The sequence below is a fragment of the Suricata suricatta genome, chromosome 11 (assembly GCF_006229205.1).
Source record: "Suricata suricatta isolate VVHF042 chromosome 11, meerkat_22Aug2017_6uvM2_HiC, whole genome shotgun sequence".
NCBI lineage: Eukaryota > Metazoa > Chordata > Mammalia > Carnivora > Herpestidae > Suricata > Suricata suricatta.
Window position 1 is genome coordinate 91,646,854 of NC_043710.1, and position 18,571 is coordinate 91,665,424.

Genomic DNA, 18,571 nt, shown 5'->3' on the forward strand with positions numbered 1-18,571 from the left:
AAATAGTTGAAAACCGATGCCATAACATCAAAATGTTTTGTTTTGTTTTGTTTTTTTGCTGTCTATAACTTAGGTGGGGCAGTATTCATTCTGGGAAGGGACAGGAGAATGGCCTGGTTTTCCATCATGAGTTTTGTAGGAGAATAACTACATGCAACCAGATGAAGGATTCATGCTTTCAACGGGAGGAAAAGAAAGGTTTCGCCATGTCTACAAAGACCAGCTTAGAACAGGAGAGCACAGGGCTAAATGGCTAACAGGGCTGAGAAAGATAGAAATTACCAAGAGGAACTGTGACTTTCTTTTTCTCCAAAGAATTAAACAAGTCTGCTTAGCCTGCTTCTCTGATAACCTAGGGCTCTTCCATCGGGAGACAGGCCTCTGTGCTGATGATGCTGTGGGAGCACAGGGTCCCCCGAAGTCTTCCCTCCTCCCCAGCTCCATCTCAGGACTTGAGCATGCAGGGTACGCCTTTATACGTTGTGCTGCAAGTGAATCTTGTTGGCAGTTTCTCATGTCCAAGGGCCAGCTTCTTTGCTCCTTTTGGCTGATTGCAGAAGGCCTGAAATCCCGAGAAAGAGAGAGAGAGAGAGAGAGAGCACAGAAGAGAAAGAGGAAGAGGGCAGAGACCCAGCCCTGCTTCATTCATCTCAGCACTCTGTGACTCATCCCTGAGTCCTCCACCCCTGAGCAACTTCCACCAAATCGCAGCCCCCCAGATTCATTGTCAACCCTTCTGGTAGTTGCGCAGCCTTGTTGTGAGATTTCAGGGACTGCTCATTTTATTAGAGTTCTTTCAACAAACTCATTTAACCGTTGCTGCCCCTTGGCAAGTGTGGTATCACCCTCTATGGCTCCGAGGCATTCCATGAACACCTCTTCCTGTGTTACTGTCCTTATTTCATTTTCCTCTTTTCTTTTTTTTTTTTTTCCCTAAGTCGTCCTTTAGTTTTAGAACAAGTCCTCCTCTTTTTCCCCTTGCCTTGGAAAAGATTGAAAAGAGTCCGTAAACTTGGCTTCCTTACTTCTGCTCATGTGAGTATAGTTTATATTTCTAACTATTGTGCAAGCATCACTAAAGCCACGTATTTCCCCAGGTTTCTGTGGAAGAACTGGCTCTTTCGATCTTTGCGATGCTGGTACTCTTTTAGAATTAACCACGGAAAAACTTGATGACATTTCCGCGGTTCTTGTAAAATTCATCTTTGGGGTAATTTTACGCTGTGTGTTCTACCCCTTGAATGTTTTAAAGAGCTGGATTTCTGTCTCTTTATGGAGCCTTCTAGCAGCTGTGTCTCATTTGCTTTGCAAAGGCATTGGCAGAAATTGCTATTTTGGAAGCTTCTTAACGTATGGGATCATTGTAGACAGCACTTTACAGTTTGCATAGTGCTTTCTCATTATTTTACCCAGTTCATTTCTCAGAGAAGCCCAGGACAGTTTGTTTACATTTTTCAGAGAAGAGAAATAGAGGTACTGAAGGAGTAACAGCAGCTTCGAAGGACAATTTTCTCACTCTGGAATTAATCATCAGATTTAAATCTCTTCTTTTAGATCCCGCAACACCTATGATCAGAAAGCCTCATATGGACACATTGGTTGCGTGTCTGCAGAACGTGTGGCCCGGCTGGTCCGAGGTCTGCCCTAGCCAAGAGCTGTCTGAGTGATTGGACATTGGCAATGGGGTTGCCTAGCTTTTTTATTAAAAACGCTACAGTGGATGGCTAAAAGCATGGGTTCTGGGGTCGGACTGCCCGGGTTTAAATCCAGCTTCCCACCTGTATCAGCATGTAACATTGGATGAGTCACTTAACCTTTCTCAGACTCATTTTTCTTATCTGTGAAATGGGGACATTCGCTACTACAGCATGGAATGATTGTGAGGCTGAACTGCCTGAATTCATGTAGGGCGGTAAGCACAGTGCCTAGGGCACCGTAAGCCCTCACTAAGTGTTAGCTAGTGCCCTGTTATGGTTACAAAGTTAGCCACCTGGTCGTTTTTCCTTAGGGTTCATTTAAGTTGATTTGTCTCATGAAATTACACAGATGGCCCAGTCAAAACTGGAGATAGTTGGTGGTCTTCTTTTAAGTTTTTATTTTTTATTTTTTTATTATAGAGTGAGAGAGAGCATGACTTGGGGAGAAGGGCAAAGGGAGAGAAGGAATCTCAGGCTCCACACACTGCACAGAGCCTGATGCGGGGCTTGATCTCACAACCCTGGGATCATGACCCAAGCCAAAATCAGAAATCAGAAGCAGGCACTTGACCAACGGAGCCACCTAGGTGCCCCAGATGGTGGTTTTAAGAGGAAGTTTAAGGGGTAGCCAGAATTTGCACTAGTATTTGCTCTGCTCTTAAGAGCTGTGCTATTTAGAATTCTGTCTCCTTGTCATTCTGTTCTTTAAAACACAAATGGCAATTCCTGAATAATGTAGGAAATCCACAGTATTTCAGCCTAGGACTTTGGGAATGGGAACACACAAAAAAGGTGAAAGGTGACCTTGGTTTTCTTACCATTCCAGGTGAGAGGAAGATGTAGAGTAGGATGTTTGCTGGGTAAACTGTGCAAAGCACTTTCCGGCACTGTGCCTCAGTGTCCCCATTTACAAATGGGAATTCTAACACCCACAGAATGGTCAGCTTGTACCCCATTTGCTGGCGCTTTCCCATGGCAGGTGCCATGTCCTGAGAACCTCTTCAGTTCTGGAAAAACTGGGACAGTTCACACCCTAAATATTTGCTATATCCAGAACAATGGATATCAAGGTGCTTTGACATTTCATGAACTAAAGAGTATAATCAACTCAATTCTGAACAGCTGAAGTTCCAAAATAGTGCTTTGGGTTATTGAAAGAAAAACATGGTAGGGGCGCCTGGGTGGCTCAGTCAGTTAAGCATCCGGCTTGGCTCAGGTCACGATCTCACGGTTTGTGGGTTCGAGCCCCGCATCAGGGTCTGTGCTAACAGCTAGCTCAGAGCCTGGAGCCTGCTTCAGATTCTGTATCTCCCCCTCTCTCTGACCCTCCCCTGCTCACACTATTTCTCTCTGCCTCTCAAAAATAAATAAAAAACATTAACAAAAAATTTAAAGAAAGAAAAACATGGTAATGATATAGTAGATCACTTCTCAAATAAGAATATCACACTTTAATTCTTTGTGCATCATTTTATATACCACTTAGAAATATATATGGTGACTGGCAAATCCCATTAATGGACACCATGCTATATTTTTTAATGTTTATTTATTTTGAGGGAGAGAGAAAGAGAGCATGTGTACGCACGCTCGTACACATGAGTGGGGGAGGGGCAGAGGACATGGAAGAGAGAGAATCCCAAGCAGGCTCCTTGCTGTCAGTGCAGAGCCCAACGCAGGACTCGAACTCACAAACAGTGAGATCATAACCTGAGCTGAAATGAAGGATAGGAGCCTTAACCGTTGGAGCCACACAGGTGCCCCATTCTTACTATATGTTTAAACACATGTAAGTGAAGGCACACACAAGCCTATTCGTACAGAACAGCTAGGATGCGTACTTTTGGATCATGACAAAAATGATTGGTTTGGAAAGACCTCATTTGAAATAGACCCTGAGAAGTTCTATTTTGCACCCAAGACTTTTTTATGCAAAAATTGTCATTTACAATAAATTGATTACCAATTTGTCTTAGGAAACTTCAAAGGAAAACAAAATAACCTGGGGAAAATGACATAACTGACCATCTTGTTATCTGCAAGATAAGTGCATATCAAAGGATAATAGTCCATTGCTGGGAATTAACCTGAGGCACCATCCGCATTCAACAGATGTGAAAAAATATTCTCCAATGTGTATACGGGGGAGTTAGAGCAGTTTACCCCCCAAGAATGATTCATTTTGTTTTCTTCCATCTTATATAGATTGCACTTGAGTGGGACTCCAAAATGCATAAGCATGCATTTGCTTGAAAATGCAAAATTTTTGATGGACTTCTTCTTGTGTTTTAACTGGAGATATCCAACCAGAATTCAAGCCAATGCAAGATCTAGCAATGCTAAAGTGAAGCTTCTTATAGACATGGATAAGCAAGATAAATAATACATAAATAGGACACACTAGTAATAGCATAAAACAAGGAAGTCCAGTCCACCTCAGTTGCTAGTATCAATAGAGAGAGGTAGTATTTATGTTAAAGATTAGACTTTTCAAATATAATAGCTTGCTTTCTGCTGGACTTAACATGGCACATGCAAACCTCTGAGGAAACGTTAAGATACTCGAAGACACTGAGCATGACTCACATTTTCTCTTTATCCCAGAAGACCGACTGCAAGCAGCCTTGGGTACATGGCGGACACTCAGTAAAATCTTGTTAACTCATACTGAGTGTTCTATGTATCGGTAATAATTCAGAATAACATAATGAAACCGGAGTGAAAAGGGCATGGTCCACTATTCCACATTCAACTTTTCCCCAAGGAATGAACTACTATACCTCTCAGTCAGAGGCAAAGAACTCATTCAGAAGCAGAGCTGAAGGCTCTTGGAGTTATTGTTGTTTATATTTCCCTGGACAGAGGGGTAATTATATTGGCTTCAAAGGCCTTTTCTTGTACCTCCCATCCTGGCGTGTAGTGCAGGAAGAAGCCTTCATTCTGCTCCTACTACAAGTGGAAACCCAGAGGAGGGAACAATTTGCCCAAGGTCACAGATCCAAGCCTTCCCAGATGTCTCTTAACCCTGATTTGGTATTTGCAAATCTCACCAAACAGAGGTAATTTTCTTGGCATTTTTGTGGGCTTTTCTGTTTGTCGGTTTGTTTTGTTTTTACTTGTGGAGACTCCATTCACCCTATATCTTGCCCTCCTATCCATTGTCAAGTAAGTCTTACCATCCCAGTGCTTCTTGAACAACTCCATGTATCACTTTCAAATCGCATTTTCTTTGCCCTCAGACAACACACTTGAACCTCCCCTCCAAGGTCTCAGGCTCCAGGAATCTTCTAGATTACCCAGGTGCTATACAAACACAGGGCCCTCCCTGTACTTCTTCCTAGGCCCACACAGCCTTTGATACAGCGATGTCTAACTCCGGGCTTGTACCGATCCTCCCAGGCTTCGGTAATGTGAGTCAAGGCTCTGCTCTGTGGTTAATTTAGCTGATGAGGAGAGCGAGCTGAAACTCGTGAGGATAGACAGAAGCTGAAGCGAACCGAGGTCACAGCTTGAACAGAACCTCCAAGAAGACAGATTGCCTGTGGCTCTCAGAGCACCCTTCCCCTGACAGTGGCGATGCAGACTGGAAGGAGAAAAATGACAGTCTCTTATGAGGGGCACGCGAGGGCACGAAGATTTTTCAGAACTCGGCCCCACAGAGAGGAAGTCTGGTTGATATTTATTCAGGCCCCTTCCTATTAAATCTTGATTACCCTTGGCTCAGCCAGGTGCTGAAACTTCTGCCTGAGCGACAGGTGATTCTTATGTAAGAATGGGAGTCTCGGGCCTGATGAATTTGGTCTTGAGAAACCGAAGTTCAGTTGGTACAGATGGCGGTGTCATGATGGCAGTTAGAGAGAGGCATCCTGCCGGGCTGGGGGCTGTCTGTGACATGGCTACTCAGTTCAGAACTGTCTGAGCCAATTCCTTGAGCCTCAAGGTCATGACCAAGAGGTATGGCCCAGCTGCAGGGTTGACATTCATTCTCGCAATGCCCTACTCCCTTAGATGCTGCCGCTGACTCATTCCCACTCACGGGTCCAGCAAGCGTCAGGTTGTAACCTGTGTTCTTCATGAATATCTTTATCATTTGGGGTCTCCATTTATCAGAACTAGCCTCTGTTGGGGGCACATTTTGTGCGTGTAAAGAATTGCTTATACTAGAGCATTTGCACAACCCAGGTGGTGTAGTCAAGGAGATATTTCTACCCACTCCATCCCTGTCAGGTCCTGCAACTGTCAGGGCACAGATCTTTAGCCGTGGTTTTGAGGAGTCTGGAAATCCCCAAAAAGTGCATACACACACAACGACTGTGAACATATATACCTCTTTTTAGGGAGAGCATCCACACTCTCATGAAATTGTTACAGAAGGCTGAGATCCAGCGAATTGTAAGAGGCACCATTGTAAATAAAAGAAATATTCTTTTTTAAATTTTTTTAATGTTTGTTTATTTGAGAGGCAGAGACATAAAGCCTGAGCAGGGGAGGGCCAGAGAGAGGACACACAGAATCAGAAGCAGGCTCCAGGCTCTGAGCTGTCAGCACAGAGCCCGATGTGGGGCTCAAACCCACAAACCAAGAGATCATGACCCGAGCGAGGTCATCCGCTTAACTGATTGAGCCATCCAGGAGCCCCTAAAGGAAATATTCTTAAGTATCATTTGTTCTCTTTCAACTAGATTTTCCACTCTGAATTGAAGATTAAACTTGATCAGAGGTTAGCAACATAGGGTAAGCGTTGGAGTAAGACCCTTGATTCTGGCTTAAACCCTCACTCTACAGTTCCTGACTGTGTGACCTTATACATGTCCTTCTCTGAGCATCACATCTTTATTTAGACAATGGATAGAATATCTTATGATGTACTTGGCATTACTTATGATGATACATACATACTTGTGTATCTTATGATGTACTTATGATGTACTTGGCATTACTGTTCAATAAACAGTATTGGGAGAAGTCAATTGGAACTCCTATTCTGGAGCATGTGGGAAGCAGTTATTTTACTAGGCCTTCTCTTGTTCATTCTTATTCTCTATTCTTTTCCTTCAAAGGCCACCGCAAACATGACTTACCTTGGAAACTATGGAAAATGGTGGCTTTATGCGAGGACATTTATCATCCTGGAGCCGAGGGCTGCTTTTCTACTCGGGATTTGAGGCTGACAGTATCCAATCTCAGTCTCTCGTTTTAGAATCAATATTTCTGTAGCAAGTGTAAAATCATCCTAAATGGATTTTTTTTGAGATTGTCCAAAAAAAATTCTGAAGAGAGAACACAGTAAGAGTGAAAAAGCTATGTTTATGAAAATATCATGAAGGCTAAATGTGATGCACTAGGAAAACATGCTGGCAGATTTCACTGTGCCCATGAGATCTATATCCCAACTCTATGGATAAACACTGTTCAAGGGAATGTGAAAATTCCTTCTATAAGTGCATTTCTGTTGGTCTAGCTCATTGCCTGATCCATAGAAAGCAGTTAATAAATATTAGTTGGATGGATGGAGGTACGTTATATTTTCATTATAATGTAAACACCATATTATTTATATCATATTTGTATTATGCCAATAAGGAAAATGCAATAATCCTTCACATAATGCTTTTATGAACATAATATTTCTGGAGCTCAGCCGACTGATAAACCACTAAACGTTCCTTCTACCTCTGTTTTCCATGACCAAAAGGAATTTTAGAGAATATGGGTGTAAAGTTTTGAGTGAGCTTTTATAAGTGTGCGTGAATTGCCATTTAGTTTGTTAGCGCTTGAGGTTAGCAGTTACACCCATTCAGATAGAAAGATACTTTGGGAGCCCACAAGGATCTTGTGGCTGTGCTCCCTTCCCTCTTTCTCTCAACCTTACCTTTCTAAAAGAAATAATAAGCAGCAAAAACCACAATGGCATCGACTTGCCCGACTTAGGGCTGAGACCAACTAAGGGCATGTTCTGCACGAAGTCTCTAGAGCTTTCCTTCCAGTAGGAAGACTCACCTGGGAAGAAGTTAGGGGCGAGAGAACTGTGTGGCCAGGATAGCTGCCTACAGTAGCCAGCTTCTTCCTGAGGATAATTGAACCTGGAACATTGGCAACAAGAAGCAAGTGGTCATGAGGGAATACCATAGAAATGGGGAGGTCACAGGAGCAAAAGAGAGTGAAATGAGGAAATTATCCCCCAAAGGAACAGTCTTTCTTCTTTCCTTTACTGCAACTCAAAGCCCTGTATTTACCTCTACTTAGTACCATATCTCAGGTGTGTTTCCCACATCACCACATATGAGGCTCTTTAATCATCCCTGTCTTACAAGAACATATAAGCATTGATTCATACCGGGTATTTCTAGTAGAGAACGAGAGAAAGTAATCAGCAGTTGGGCATCTACGGGTGCCAGCTAATTTTACTTACTCTCCAACGCTACGTAGTTTAGGTGGGAAAAATTGAGTATGCACAAGAAACTCACCCAGAGTGGCCATCTAGGAGATGAGACTGGGTTTGAAACCATTGGTTCTCAGCCTCTGCCTTTCTACATGGACTTCCTCGGGCTAGATAGAAAATCCTGAGAAACTAAGCAAAAAGACATGCTTGGTGGTAAGACATATTCTGTTTGAAGATGTACTTCCTTCCTTCCTTCTGTTCCTTTTCAATACAGACCAATACAGAGAGATGATCATTCGTCCACCCACATATATAAGCTCAGGTCCTCTTCCATTTTTCCTGCTCAACAACAGCAAAGGTTCTATTTCCGGAGATCAGGGCCTGTGACTGCGCTTCGGATCACAGGCAGACCATGGGGGGTGACATGAGGAATGCATCTATACATTCTGTATGTGCCAGATCAAAGAATTGTGTGCGGCCAAATACTGGAGCACCATGGTCTTCCTCTTACCCATCTTGATGTTTGAAGTAATTGCCCTTGCACTTGAGTTTATTCTAAGTCAATATGATAACTCATTTTCTGGATCTGCTTCTCAAGTAGCTTTATTTACTGCTTAAGTGTCTGTGCTTCTATCTTGATAATTTCTCAGATGCCTTTCTTGCTCATCCTCTATTCTGCTGCTCTTCCCTACTGAGGTGGAATCCCTGGTACAAAAAAGTATTATTGAATGCCAAGTGCAAGTCAATAGATATCTCCATGAAAACCAAGAGAAATAAAAGCTAACCACTTCCCAGTACTTGTTAAAACATACTGAAACAGCTCGTGTGCTGGTGCCAAGGTCAAGGAGGTCAGCCCACACTTGAGCTCAGGCATTTGAGTTTGTCAAATGAGTCAGTCAAATGGGAATGTTGGGGTTTCTTGGCTGGATGTGTGTCAATATTACTGTGCATAAAAGATGTCTATTTTCTATACCAGCATTTGCTCTCACACTAAACCATCAGTTTAAAGAATGACAAAGGTCCTGAGTGCACTTGTCTTTACAAGAAGCTCCTTGCTTGCAGGGGCAGGTAAATTTTGTTGAATATTTTAAAAAATTTTTGGTCATATTTATTTTGAGAGAGAGAGAGAAGCATGGGTGTGCACAAGCAGGGGAGGGGCAAAGAGAAGGACAGAGAGAGGATCCCTAGCAGGACAGCACAGAGCCTGATGTGGGGCTCGATTTTATGATCTGTGAGGTTGTGACCTGAGCCAAAATCAAGAGTCAGCCACTCAAGTGACTGAGCCCCCCCCCCCAGGGGTCCCATGTTGAATATTCTTTAGTCTTCTCTTTCTTTTCCTGGTCTCTCCTTGATTATCCACCATTTCCTCTGTACATCTGCAAGAAGTAGTGTCCTCTCTCCTTGCTGATCAGCAATATCAGCACACATGCAATTATTTCTGCACCATCTGTCTTCCCTACTAGAGTGGGAGTTCCATGCACACCTGCTTTCCCTCTTATATATAATTCATCGGCAGGGTGCTGGTGCCAAGTACAATGGCTGGCATAAACTAGGCACTCAATAAATATTTGTTGAATGAATGCAAAACAGAATGAACAGAAAATCACATTCGCTTATTTTGCCACATGTTTGGCTTCGCTGAAACACGTGGATTTTTTTCTTTTGAGTACCTTTCATTCATACTGCTTCCCTGCCCTCCTCAGTCAATATTTATTGAGCTTGTCTGATGTGTCAGGCACTGGAGTATGTGCCAGCACGAGTGAGACATGATCCCTACTCCCTTAGAAGGTCCAGAGTGGGCTGTACTGATCATGCCGGTTCTGAGTCAGACAGCCATTCATGGTGAATCACCAGCCACTGTGGGTGGAGCCTTGAAGTGGCTGTTTGCAAGAGAATGCAGAGAAGGAAGTCATTACCCTGATCTTGAGACTCTCACAGCCCATGGGGTAGTGAATGAATACGTACTTGACATATGTAATGTCAAGGCCCAGCCTCTAAGTAGTAAGGTACACTAGCAATGGCTAAGGTGTCTTCTAGTGGCAGAACAATGACTTTTTTCCAATATGAAATATCCCTGATACTTTCAGCTAGTATATAATTTATATTACACATATTTCTTTTGTACTCCGGTGTGCTCAACTCTAAGCCGGGGCTGGGCACATGGCGGTGAAGAAGGAAGGTGGGAAACTTGCTTCTAGAAGGCTCATGAGTGAGCAGGAGGGAGAGTGAGAGAGAGGAAGGGAAGGGAGGGGACAGTAAGAAAGACAGAGACTTTCTTCTTCAGTCCCCTGCCTCTAGGTCCAAATGATCCAAGGATGATGGGTTTAAATTCGGAATCTTAACTTTTTCCCTTAGACATTTTTTTCAAGTAAGAGCTTGATATTGTTGAAGTGGCAGGATGTGAGTTCAGTAGAAATACAAGAAATGTCTAAATAACGTCAGTAATCTAGGTTATTGGGGAGTAGCCTGTTTAATTCAGGTGCCTTGTTTAATTCTGAACAAAGATTTTCAATGAATTGTCAGAGTTCACCCCTCCATCTCTATTATCTATACACTGTCAACATTAAAATTAAAAAAAAATCTGTCCCCACTTTTACAATGGCTAGAAGCATCAGATCTTGTGTTCATTTAGTGTGTATTTGTCTGATACTTACTATGTGTCAGGCATTGTTCTAGGCCCTCGATTTCATCACCCTCAAACCATTGACCCTGTGCTGGCATTGATAATGTTGGTTTTCTTTCTATAAAATATATTTCAAAGTGCCTCTGAATGACTCTTTAGACTCATTTGTGTGTGATTTTGGTTTAATTACTAAAAGAAATATGGAGCAGAGCTGCAATAATATCAAAACTAAAAACAATTTGAGAATTTCCAGAAACATGACCCTCTTGAAGAGTCCTAAACCGCCACTCTCTCAGGCTCCTCTGGGGAAGACAGGACAGGCCCAGAGGACAAAGATCTGCAATGCAATTGCAGGAAGAAGAGTGTTTTCTTTTAAATATTGGCCTAATGCTTAATGCCTCGGGCACCCTCACACCTGTTATTTCATTCCCTACTCCCCAAAACTCTGTGAAATACATCCTATTATTTCCATTCTATAGATTAAGAAATGGGTGTTCTGAGTGACTGAGGAAGTCACCCCAAACCACCTAATTGAGACAGATAAATACAGATTCATTGACCAAAAGACCGATTTGTTGACTTCAAAGACCTTGCCTTAGGAAGAAATCTCTCTCAGAATATTCTTATTAAGGCTTAGAGCCATTTTTTGGTGACTTTAAGAAAGTCTTCTTTGAAGACTAAAGGAGGGGTTAATTTGGTTTTGGATTTTGTCCTAAAAACCTTTGGGATTTATCGGAGGATGCTATCACTTGCCATTTTTTGGCTTGCTACACGTTGAATGTGCTAGAGAGTCCCTCTTCGACTCAGCCATCTGTGCTCTTGGCTTTTAAATTCCATGAAAATGACTGGACACATTCTTCTTATTCCATCCATACCCAAGGCCAGAGGGAGCCGATCTATTGGCTTTCTCCAGTAATCTTTCCTGTTGTTTTCAGTCTGTTCCAAGGTCTTCATACCATCTTCCCTTTCGTCTGTGTGTGTGTGTTTTCTATATTACTTCTCGTGGTTATTACGTTATATTAATATAATTATAACACAAGATATTAAAACACAAAAGCTGTATATTTTAATCAGTAAGGACAGTGCTCAGGGAATATCTTTACTGTTGATGTTAGTAATTAAAGAATAGAAAGAGCAAGAGCAAATAACAAGCAGCTTCTGAATTTGAAAAATATCCAATAAATAGCCCAGGGATCCTTAAACAGCACAAGCCAGGTTTGAAATGTCCATCTTATATGGTTTATGTATAGGCCTACCTAAAGGCAGGGAATGGGATTAGTCACGGGCATAGAATTTTACAACTTTAAGGAGCCTTTGAGATCCAACCCTAACATTGTGGAGAAGGAACTAAATTCTGGAAAGGTTAGTGATTTGCCCAAAGCCAAACAGGAAGGCAGAACAGGATCTAAAGCAGGGATTCTCAAACTCGTATCTTTAGACTTAAAAAAAAAAAAGCAGATTGTTACTCTGCAGATTTCCGAATCAGTCCCAGGTCTGAATCAGATCAGGGGCGAGGCCTGGGAATCTGCATGATTAATAAGCCTCCAAATCAGCCCTTGGTCCTGAGACCACCCTTTAAGAAACCCTAATCTGGAATCTCAGCCTCTGGACAGTTTCTTCCCAAAGGACTCTGTTGCCTCCCTACATTCAAAAACATTCCAAACAGCAATGAGACTCTTTGATTCACATCAAAGGCTCATATTTCCTGACTCAAAAACTAATTCCTGGTTGCGTCATTCATGGAGTTGTAATTCTTTGACTTCGTAAGCCCCCATCGAGTGCCATGGGGATGTGGCAAGAGCTAGAAATACATGGATGAGAACACAGCTCCACCTCCAAGGAGCCCAGACTCAGCACGAGGAGTTAATGACCGTGTCTCAAGTATTCGCTTTATGGGTGCTTCATATAGCGAATCTCGTGCACTTATCTCCTTTCTTTCCTGTAGGCAAGGCTGTACATAATAATAGTATGGTTTGGGGGGTTTTCATATGAGTAGAGTCCTACATATCCTCTGCCCTTGTTCTTCCCACTTAATATGTCTTAGAAGTATTTCTTCATTCTTTGTATATGTCCAGTCTTTATGATGGCTGCAGAGCGTTTCTCAATATTGATGGACCAGCATGTATTTAATCATTCCCATATTGATGAAGATCCAATTGTTTGTATTTTCTCTTACTGCAGATAGTCCCGTGATGGATTCCAAAGTCAATATTGCTATCCCCATTTTTCCTTGTCCAGGGTCTCACAGCAGCAGAATTAGGATTCACATGGAGGCCTGTCTCAAAGATTACAAAGTTACTTTCTTTTCACTATTATGCCTTCTAATAATTGCAGTGGAATGGCTTCCATGCTGGATGAGGTGGGTGCTTCAGGGTCGCCAAAAACCTAGCTGCTGAGGGAATCTCAGGCAGGATCACCTGAAGGAGGGACAGGTGAGCAGAATCTAGAAGTCTTCTGGGCAGAGAGGAAGAAGGCCACTCTAGGAAGAGGTATAGGCTTATTCCAAACCAATCAGTCACACCTATTGATCACCTCCTAGAGGAAACCTGTAATAACAGACTTCTGGGGGAGGTTCATAGAAAAAAGACGTGATACTTAAACATCAGGATCTTACAGTATGATTTGTGAGTGTGCGTGTGAGCCTACGCACACGTGAAAAATACTAGAGTAATAAGCTACTGAGAACAACATAAATTAATGCCTACCCTACGTGGCAGCTTTGGCAGACAGTTGGAATGAGGAGGCCATGGGCCTGTCTACATGGCCTGGCAAAGAAGCTTGCCCTCTTAATAGCTCAGTTTCTCCTCCTGACATGAGGAAAGTACCATCTCGTCCCTGCCTGCTTGAGGGGGATGTTAGTTACAAGGCTTGGTTAATTTCAGTAAATGTTTTGAGCTCCTCTAAGGTGTGTGTTCTGTAAATAGGAGGTATTAATAGCAGCCTTCAGAGCTGAAACAAAACTGAATTGAGCTACTTTCTGAGAAAGAAACACAAATGCCCATAGAGCATGAAGCCCACACTGGGTCCATCACACTGACCCTTCTTTAAAAAGGCAGCCTGGACCTCATAGAGGACATCATGACAGCTCAGGGCCCGGTCTCAAGTGGGAAAATTCAGGAGACTGGCTGGATTTTCCACCATTTAATTTCCCAGCTGATTACTATGATTAAGAGCCCATCTGGCACAGCCATTTGTGAGGTATGTGTGTGCAGGGAAGTGGGACTCTAGTGAAGGCTGTGATCTAACAGGAAAAAAAAAAAAAGAAAGAAAAAGAAAAGAAAACGCACAGAGGAGCCAGTGCCATTTTGGAGCTCTCTGCTAAGATGTTTAAATAGGAACTTCATTGTATTAGCATTAGGGAGGCCACAAGGCCATATGCTGTAAGAAAGGCAGTTACGGAGCGAGTGTTTCTCTTTATCGAGGCTTTTATGTTAGCTTAGCACGGATTTGGTGGCGCCTTTGTCTGCCATGGGTCTGGAGGCTGTGAACATGCTAAGAAGAAAATCCAGCTCTGGCTTTCGGTGCCAGCATACCCAACATCTGTACCCATAAACTCATGGCAGCCATGTCTGTGGTGGCTGGAGAGATGCACACTTACGCTCGCGCCCAGGGGTGGCAGTGATAATTTAGGACAAGGGGGACTCCTGCTCCTATACCTCCAAAGAAGGCTTTGAGCAGGGGTGGAGGAAGCCATCTGTTATGCTCTCTCATCTTCGTGGCCCCTTCAGCGTAACTGCACTTCAAAATCCATTCACAGACAAGTCGGTCTCGCAAACACTAATAGGACTCACAGATGTGCAGAAGCCATGGTTATGATGCTCCGTTGAACTCCCGGATGAAGCTTCTCATAATTTCCTGTTCCCCCGGGGGATCCTCTGTAAACCCATTCCAGGCAGGATTTTTTTTTTTTTATCGTATTTTATTTCTGAGCTCCAACCAGGGCTTCCCTTTAGAGGTCAAGCCTCCAAGTCTTCTTGAAAATTCCTTCCTCAAAGGTAGAGGCTCTCAGTTCCTGCAGTCACCACTTCTGCCCAGGTCTGCGGGTCCACAAGGAAAACTCATCAGTGACTTGATCTTAATTCCTCACTGCATGGGCACAGGTCACCAAAGAACATCTGGTGGCCCCTGACCTTTCATGTCCATTTGCCAAATGTAGTAAAGAAGGGCATACTGGTGGACCCATCTGTAGGCTTCCGTGGTGATGGAGGGATGGGCTAGGTGGTGGTCTGGCTTCAGGAGAACCTGGAAGCCTTATCTATTTTGCTCAGTCAAAAGGATTGATAACCTCCCCCCATCAATGGTTGGAAAATCTCCACTTCTACAGGAAGCCATTATGTTGAGTTTCTTTGGGCTGGGGCTAGGAGAATGTCCTCCACCTCATCTCACAAGTGTGAAAATAAAGTTGGCTTCTCCACAGGTTGGAATCAATACCTCATTGCCCTTTGGAAGATTCCCACCTTATCTCTCAAGAAGGTGGATTTCCCCACCCATAATGTGGAGTTGTGTAGAGAAAGCTAGATCAGTAAGAGTGAAGACGTCTCTGATGTGGTCCCCTTAGGCTTCCGTTTCTGAAAAGGGACTTTTACTTTAATTACTTAGAGCAGAGACTAACTCTTTACCTTGTTGGAGGGCAGAAGTCCGTTAACGATCCCATGAATTACAGTGAGAGCTTGTTTACAATGATAAGGCTTCTTCAGGGCCCAGGTATTTTTGGGGAACTCTGTCTATTGCTGAGTATCCTGTTTGTAGGTCCTGTTTAGCCATAGCTATCTAATCTCCTCATAGGAGGTAGCTAGGCAAAATCACTGACGTGGGATGTCAAGTGTCCGTATGTCATCATGGTCCCTTCTTGTCCATGATTTCCCTCACCTGGGTCCATGGCCCTTCCAAGCTTCCCAGGAGAAATGGTAATGCCAATCTAGACTCATTGTATCCTCTGAGGAGAAGTCTGTGTTGTGAAATGGACCATCTCACATAGATTCTAAGGAGAACCAGATTAGAATGAATGGAGTTGGCATCCTGGGCTACACAGAAATTGCTCTTTTTTCATTATTTCTCTTGTCTTCAGCAGAGACTTAGCTGTCAGGTTTGCATCTCTCAGTGACTGGGGGAAGAGGATGAGAGTTGTTTTTGCTATTTTTTGGACCTTATTCTAGTAATTGAGAGTATAATCTAAAGGTTGTGTGAATAAAATGCGTAAGGAAAAAAAATCAACCTGAACTCCTTTCTTCGCTGGAATGTCCAAAACTAATATAATAAGAACAATAATACTTTCCAGGAATCCCAAAATTTCTCACACAGAGCCTGGTGAATACCACCTCCCTGTTGTCATGAGGAAGACAGGGAAATGTTGACACAGAGGACACAAGGGTCACTCAGGAATGGCAGCCACTACTTGTATATGTTTCATTCCCCTTGGCATGACTTACTCAATGCTCCTGAAACTCTTTCCTACTGAGATCAGACGGGATTTCAGAAGCCTTTCAAGTTTGTACTCCAGATATCCCCTGACAGTCCATCAGAGTTGGCAAAAAGGGCTCAATTTTCCAAAATAAACATATGAAAAAGGTGGCATCTTGTGTCCTTCATGGCATAATTAAAATGTTTCAGGATGGATTTTGGACTCAGCCTGTGGCTCTCACCACCCTTCTCTGCTTCCAAATCATTTAGATGGGATCCGAGATCCAGCTCTCCACCCATCCCACTCCTATTTGTCCATCACCCCAAAACGTCACACCAAAAAAACGGGAAAAGGATCCTGCTTTTGTGAGCCATCCATGAGGTGATGTCTGGTCCATATTAAATGTCAGAAATAAATTATTTATGTGAGATGAAAATACAGAGATGTGATTATATTATGGATACTAATCCTACCCAAGAATAGCATCTTCATCACCGCGAAGGCTCCCTGAGGACACTAATACTTTTTCAGTTATACTTTGGTAACCACTTGCCTTGGGAATATATGGAAAATGTGTCAACATTTGACACAGGACACTTTAAATGCAATGTCTTCTACAAATCTTGAATGTATCCTCTCCTCAGACCTGTTCCATGTGTGAAAACAAAAATTAAGTGAACAGGAGCAGTTACCCCAAGTAATGGACAGAGAGGCCCTAGTCAAGGCCTCGATAGGCTAACACCATTTTGCAGAATCAGGAGCCTGTGGTCTCTCTGTCACTCATGACCAGGGTTATAGGAATGCATAGTCAGGTTGCCTGACTAGAACACAGTGCTGGAGACCTTGCTCAATCTTAATTGACTTCAGATGTCAATCTCCAATATGAGCATTTGGTGACTTACGCTTTGGGTTTGCCCAAGATGGCAGCTGCTAGAGTACTTATGGCTGGGGTTTCCTACATCCCAGGGTTGTGGGGGGCACACAGTGGCTGACAAGTCAGGCAGAATGAGAAAAGGGGCACCATGAAATTCCTTCAGCCTGATCTAGGACCCTATCGCCCGTTTGGGGAGGGGAGAGGAATCTTAACTCCGACGCTGATGTTACAATAACACACGAACTTTGGAAAGACTTCATTTTCCTCCACGTCGGCTCTCTGCTGTGACGTGGGGCAATAATACCAACTGGGCTTAGGAGACAATCACTGAATGATGTGTAAAGCATTAGCTCATACACGACGGGGAGGCAAAACATTCTGTTCCTTACCCTGTGTATGGGGCATCAGACTGAATTTCAGGGTGGGGCAAGAGAAGGTCGCTTTACAAAATGCGAAAAAAGATGTGGTTTTTGAGCTCAAGGCTAGAGATCCGAGATTTAGATGGCAATATGTGTGTGTGGTGCACATATACTCAAATTAAAAATACAAGTTGTACTACTCTTACTTTGAGATGTGTCTGGGCAGCCATGGAGTTGGCCAGTCCCTGTTAATAGGACTACGTTTCTTCCTGCATCTCAAAGAACAGACTCATTAGAGATTTTCCAATATGATGTGAAAGTTGTGTTTTTTATCTGAGAGTTCTCTGAATGAATTCATTATGCATCCGATGCAGGCTCTCTTCCAGGCCAGCCCATCCGTGTTGATCATTTGTTTACTGCTATCTTTCTCTTTCCACAAAGGATTGGCAGGGTTGGTGAGAGGGCAGGTGGTGCTGTAGTGAAAGATATCTAATATGTTTTCTGTTCTTTTGGGACTTGGAAGAGCAGCGAGCCACCTTGTAAAGGAAGGCATGTTTTTGGCAATCTAGACGGAGAAGGGTCCCCTACAACGGCAGGGCTAGTGGTTGCGTTGATCCTGTAAATTAGTTCTTCTCTTTGATGCTATAGGACCATGTAGCGGCCTTGCAAACATGTCTTCCTATCAGGGTAAGATAACCTTCCCATTCCCAGCAGGCAGGACAAATAGGCCAGCAGGCGATGGGGCAGGATTTCCTGGGCTTCCCAAACAAATGAAAAAAAAATGCAGGTGTCTCTTTCCTGCCCCCCCCCCTGGGGCCAACGAGGTCACAGGGTAATTGCCCAGTTGCTTGCTGGGATAGGCCCACCAGGGTCTTCTCCCTCAAGGTTCGTTTTCCATTTTGATTGAGTCATGAGGGCTTCCTGCCCAAACATCAGAGGATATGCCTGGGAGGGAAAAGGTCATAAAGAACTCCAGTGATTCCCCTCCTTCCCTAAAATCCGGGGTTCGTTTTCATGGAGTCGTTTGGAAGGGGTGGGCAAGCAGGGCTGGGAGCTGGGTTATGTCTTTCTCCGCGAATGTTAGCAGAGAAATCTCCATCTTGCTAGTTGAAGAGTCGCCCGGCTGCCTTATTTCAACTGAGGCAGCACAGCCTGCTTTAGCTTTGAAGTGTGAAAACCAAATAAAGGTTGGCAAGGAGAAGAGACGGAAGCCGCATAGCCTTCTCGGAGCCTGA

At 43.4% G+C, this 18,571-nt stretch overlaps 1 long non-coding RNA gene across 5 annotated transcripts in view; it reads left to right on the forward strand.

Annotated features, from left to right (window-relative positions):
- LOC115306962 overlaps window positions 1-18,571 on the forward strand; it is a 210,771-nt gene that overhangs the window by 186,955 nt on the left and 5,245 nt on the right. The window contains exon 5 of one of the 5 annotated variants that reach the window (XR_003915511.1): window positions 4,618-4,687. The exons of the other annotated variants lie outside the window; for them this stretch is intronic. This is a non-coding gene — a long non-coding RNA (uncharacterized LOC115306962). Of the gene's footprint in view, window positions 1-4,617; window positions 4,688-18,571 lie in introns of those variants that run through there. 5 annotated transcript variants of the gene reach the window in all.